Raw genomic sequence first — 6,412 nt, forward strand, 5'->3', positions numbered from 1 at the left:
GTACATAGGCAATGCAGCCAAAAATTTTCAAATGAGAAATATCTGGTTTCCTACCAGTATACCTCTCCTCTGGAGTCATTCCATGTATTGCTACAGTGGGAGTCCTGTTCATTATGTAAACTGCTGTAGCAACTACTTCAGCCCAATAAAAATCTGGCAAGTCTTTTTCATTGAGCATGGCACGAGATACCTCTCCAATATGCTTGTTTTTCCTTTCTGCAATTCCATTTTGTTGTGGGGTATGACTGCATGAATATTGCTGCTTTATGCCATGCTCCTACAGGAACCTTGCAAACTCATTTGAGAGGTACTCTCCCCCTCCATCTGACCTTAGGCATTTTATCTGCAGGCCTGTTTCTTTTTCAACCATCGCTTTAAGAGTTTTGAAATGCCCAAAAACTTCACTCTTCTTTTTCATAAAATACACCCAAACTTTTATGCTATAGTCATCAATAAAACTGACAAAATAATGACAGCCTCCAAGAGATGCAGCTTTAGTTGTCCACACATCAGAGTGGATTAATTCCAATGGCTTCTTACTCTCTTGAACATGTCTAGGAAATGGTTTCCTTGCCTGTTTTCCAAACTGACAGGCTTCACATACCTTATGCATTTCTGCAACCTTGAATTTAGGCAACCCTGCAACAATGTTTTTGGGCCTGCATTGATTTAAGTCGCTGTACATTAACATGACCAATGCGTTTATGCCAGATATCAATATCTGCAACTACACCGGTCCCATGTGCAAACATTGCTGCACTCAATTCAGGCATGTCTGCATCCAATGTAAACATTCTGCCCTTCTTCTTTCCTTTTGCTATCAAGCGACCTTTGTTTTTCATATCCTCAACAAAGCATCCATGAGGATTAAATCTGACCTGCAAGCCCTGTTCAACCACTTGACCAACAGAAACTAGATTCTTGGTGATATTCGGGACATGAAATACATCGGACAGGTATTTCTTTTTCCCATCCTGCATAGACAAGGGAATTTTTCCAATCTGCACAATAGGATGTGCAGTATCATCACCAGTCTCCACAAATCCTGGTTTTTCCATTTTCCTTGCATCCTCCATCCATTCTGCATGACCTGTCATGTGGTTTGATGCACCTGAGTCAACATACCATACATCATTGCTTTCTTCTGCACTTATCACAGAATTGTTCATGTGCTGCACCATAAACAGATGCTCATTTCTGTCATCACCCTCTCTACTAGAGGATGCATAATTTCCTTGTTGCAGTTTTCCATTCATGATATCATTCTGCTTTTTATAGCAGTCTTTAGCCATATGACCCATTTTACCACAGTAGTAGCATTCAACATTGCTGTTTGCATTTTGGCCTCTTTGCCATCCACCACGACCTCTTTGGCTCCCCCTGCCTCTAGAGTTACCATGTCCTCCTCCATAGGACTGGTTTTCTTGAGTTTGCTGCATATTCTGATTTCTACCATGGCCTCCAAATCGGCCTCCTCTACCTCTTCCAGCATTTGAGTAGAAGACAGCTTCTTTTGAAGTTCCTCCTGAAGAAGATGCACCACCATTTCTCTGCTCCTCAGAAATTAGAAGAGCAATCAGCTCCTCAAAATCAGGAAATCTTTCACAAACTGAAATGGATGTCCGAAACTGTGCATAATCCTTTCCTAGACCATTCAAGGTCACAGAAACTAAATCATCATCTTCCACTGGCGATCCAATGGAAGCAGGTGCATCTGCAATCTTCTTCACCTTCATGTGGTAGTCATTGATGCTCATACTTTCTCTTTGCACATTGTGCAACTCTTGCTTGAGCTGCATTTTCCTGGCTTGAGTATTTGTGCTATACATTTTTGACAGAGTATCCCATGCCTCCTTTGGTGTACTTGCATCCTGAATATGCACAATCATAGAGTGTGAAATGCTGATAGACAGCCAGTACATAACTTTTCTGGCTCTCTCATGCCATGATTTAAATGCCTGCATTTGCTGTTGATTGGGAACATCAGGAAGAACTGATTCTTCTTCATTTCCTGCAACAAATTCCCAATATCCTTTTCCCATAAGGAAATTCGTCATTCTAAACTTCCATGCCTGGAAGTTGTTCTTGTCAAGCTTTTCAGTGACAATCTGTGAAAGAGAATCAGACGCCATTACAGAATACTGCAAAAAATTCTGTCACTGCAAAAAACACAGCTTCACCCTCACAAGGGCAAATCTGCAAAACTGGCGAAAGTGGTATTTGACCACACAGTCACTTCCTAGTGACGATTTTGCATAAACAGGAACCAAGGATGATTCTGAAACTCCCTATGTCTCTGCACACAAGCATACGATGCAATTTCTGTGGTAACTTTTCACCGACCTGTAGAACAGTGGTCGCACAGCATAAAACAGGGCTTTTTCTTGAGTACGTGCAGAAAACTTCCACCTCCAAAACAGGCCCCGAAATGGTCTCAAATCAAAAAAACAGGGTCGCTAGAGGCTAAAGCCCTCTCCCGCAGCATATACTGCCCTCTTGCTTCACCGCGAAGGGCGTCTCAACCTGAGACAATGCACTCCTGCACTTTCCGGCTGTGCTACCTGCAGAGATCTACTCCCAAAACAGAAAATGAAAGCAACACTGCTCCTCTTACCAGAACACCGCGAGCTTGGCTTGCTTTCTTGAGCTCCTTACCACGAACAAGGCTCTGATACCATGTCAAGATTGTGGGAGAGAAGGAAGGAGTCTCGCTTGAAGCTTTCTTGCTTGCACAATGGGGGAAGACACACAAGGGTGGAGGCTGAAAACAGTTTTCCTCTTCTTACTTGTGTAAGCCAAAAGAACTCAAGTACAAAGAAATAGAAGAACCCTCTATATGGGTCTCAAACCAAACTCAACTAACTAAGGTGGCATACTAACTGAGCCACGAACTAGAGTAGATAAGGATAGCTATCATGTAGCTATTATTCATGGGCGGTGTACCAACCGCGTCTGCAACTGACAAGTCGGTGACATAAATACACAACGGTCACCCTAGCGTATCACGAGTGGAGCTCGATATCTCAACATAGACGGGATGGCAGGATGTTGACCTTGGACACATCCATTCCAAAGCTTAAGGAAACCATGTTTGCACATGATGAGGGTGCTATACAGGATGTTGAGATTTGGCATAAGAGGATTGGCCATGTTAATGTTCAAAGGCTGAAATCTATGCAGCAAAAGGAAGTGGTACTTGGATTGCCCAAATTCAAGTATAATGACTTTGGCCATGTATGTCGTGCATGTCAATTTGGAAAGTAGGAAAGGTTTCCCTTTATGAAGCATGTCAAGAATAGTTCAAGACCTTTGTAGTTGGTGCACTCTGATGTTTGGGGTCCGTCGCATAATGCTTCATTTGGTGGTGCTCGTTACTATGTATCTTTCATTGATGATTTTAGCAGGTACACTTGGTTGTACATATTGAAACATAAAGATGAAGTGTTTGATGCATTCAGAGATTTCAAGAAGCATGCAGAAAATGAGTTGGGTTGCTATATTTCTTGTCTTAGGTTAGATGGAGGCAAACTATATGTCTCACAGGAGTTTGACAGATATCTTGCAAAGTATGGAATCAGAAGATAGCTTACTTACAGCTATACACCGTAGCAAAACGGTGTAGCGTAAAGGAAAAATAGGGTACTAATAGAGTTAACTAGAGCTATGATGAATGAAAAGTGTTTGCCTAATGCTTAGTGGGCTAAAGCAATGGATGATTGTTGTATATGTGATGAATAGAACCCCTACATATTCATGATGTAACACCTTACAAGAGGTCGTATGGTCATAAGCCTGACATTCGGCACTTAAAGGTATTCTGCTGCATTGCATGCATGCATATTTTTTATGAAAAGAGAAAGAAATTGAATCCCAAAGCAGTCAAGAGCATGTTTTTGGGTTATGCACAGGACATGAAAGCTTATAAATGCTATGTGTCATCTACTCATGAGACATTAATAAACAGAGATGTTGTTTTTGACAAGTTGGCTTCATGGTATGGGAATCTTGTTGTTGTGGCTATAGATGGATTAGCTAGCACTAATAATGCTACAATTACCCCTACAGTTAGTACATCTATGAGTGGTCTGACAAGTGATGTGTCATCTACAGTAAGCCCTTGGTTAGGACGATTATGGAATTGCACTTCTATGTCCACCATCACGGACATGTAGTGAGGGGGACATTGGATAAGGGAAAAGAAAAGATGTTTGAGGACGTAGCAAGTCCACTTACTGTAGGTTATGAGTCGTCCAACAGTGATAGCTTGGACAATGAGTTGGGGATTCCTTCTGTTATGACGCCCGGTGCAAGGTAGAATCAGTATGTACCGCCTCATGAGAGGCAAGCTCAGATTGAGCCACAATTGAGGAGATCTGAGAGGGTCAAAAGACCAGTTGATAGGTACACATACACTAGATATTCAGCCTGTCATTATGCCTATGTGACTAAGGTGACATGTTTCAAAGAACCCACTAAGTTTGATAAGGCAGTTGCAGATGAGAACAATGTGTTGCTATGGACAAAGAGTATTCAGCTTTGGTTGAAAATGGAACATGGGAATTGGTTCGGTTGCCTGAAGGCAAAGTCCCCATTGGTTGCAAGGGGTGTACAAGGTTAAATGCAAGTCAGATGGGTATAGGCGTGCGGCTTAGGAGCCTATGAAGCTGTTTGTTTGCTGAAGTTACTGAATGACTTCGGGATACATTTGGACAACAAAGTGAAGCTGCATTGTGATCATCTTAGCAGTGTGATGCTTGCAAGAAATCTTGTCTACCATGCAAGATCTAAACACATTGAAGTCTATTACCATTTCATCAAAGAAATGGTACTAGCAGAGCAGATTGACTTGATACATGTGAAGAGTGAAGACTAGGTAGCAAATATCTTTACCAAATCACTTGGTAAAGAAAATTTCATCTATTTTAGGCAGCTACTTGGAGTATTGTAGATGGTTTGAGCCTGAGGGGGAGTGCTGGAAATCAAGCTAGAAATCAAGCTCCACCTCGTCTCTCTTTATGTCTGTATGACTTACCGACATTAGCTGGATACAATTGTACATGTGTGTGTCATTGAATAAGTCAATAGACTTGACCTAACCATAGTTAGATGATGGTTAGTCAAACCTAGTGTAACTCTCTCTTTCAGTGTGTGACTAACTGGATGAATAATGAGAAGAAAATGAAGATGAGCTAAAGGCTCGTGGTTTTACTCCACTCACTATCTCTCCCTCTCTTCCAATACTCTCTTGAACCTAGGCCCACATGGCCTCATTGTCCCACCATACCTACTCCACTTTCATCTGGAGCATATGAACCTACTAGTGTCAGAAGAGTCCTCCAACCACATAGTTTAGGAAAGTGTTGGGAAATATTAGGGTAAAGCACTCTCAAGATGAGGATTTTCATAGCAGTAGAGGTGGGGTCTGTGGGGGTAGGGTGGCCATTGTGACTGCTCGGATGGTACTTGCAATGCCAATCGCAGTCGACCAACTAGCTGCCTACAAGTCTTCTTCTTTGGGGTGCTTTTGGCCTCGAGATGTCTAAATGAGCAAAGCATAGAGAGGCTTAAATTTCAACTTGCTTTGGTTGGAGCTAAAGGGTGTTGCTTTTGAGGTGGTGTGGAAGGTATCCTGGTTAGTCCCTTGGATGGCATGCATATCTTTTACAGCTTCCTCTTTGGGAGTTTCCACAAAAGTGTGATCCCTCTCCTCCTATACTGCATTTGGTTGTCTATCTATTGCAGCTCGTGCAATAGCCTCTGGAGATAAAGGGGAGGGGTGATCAACATCAAAAATATGCAAAGGGAGTGGGTAGGATCCAATGCAACAAGGGGTAGTAATAGAATTGTGAAGTGTTGGCCACACATGATCCACAACAACTTCACATTTGCAGAGTAGTTTTCCACATGCTTGCACTCCACTCAAAGGTGATCTAGAAAATAACATGCCTATGCAATGGCCAGGGTATCTAGTAGGAAAAACATAGAGGTCACCTTGCATAAGATATTAAAGGCCTTGGCCTACAAATACAAAGCTTCTAGGAAAAAAAATTAGTACCTCTTTCTTCATCGACCCACAATGTAGCTAAGGAAATATTCATTTTTTGTCACATGGCCAAAGATGGCCTCCACCTTGCTAGTGGGGAGCAAGGTGGGGGCTTCTAACACACCATCCATATGGAGGTGAAGAAGCTCCTACACACACTAAGGGGTGAGCTCATAGGCATGGCCACCCACTTCAATGTGAGGGCCTTTGTAGTACAGCTACAATAGGATGGGCTCGGCCTCAAGGTGCATGGGGTGTTATTCCATGGGAGTGCAAGGAAGGCATTGAGGCATAGGTGGTGTACCCATGTGTTGACCACCTCCTTAATCTCTTGGAGCACAAGGGGGACCTAGTCAAGGTGAAAGATGG

Source organism: Lygodium microphyllum, chromosome 14, assembly GCF_053477565.2.
Source record: "Lygodium microphyllum isolate KBCC chromosome 14, Lygodium_microphyllum_v1.1.10, whole genome shotgun sequence".
Lineage (NCBI taxonomy): Eukaryota > Viridiplantae > Streptophyta > Polypodiopsida > Schizaeales > Lygodiaceae > Lygodium > Lygodium microphyllum.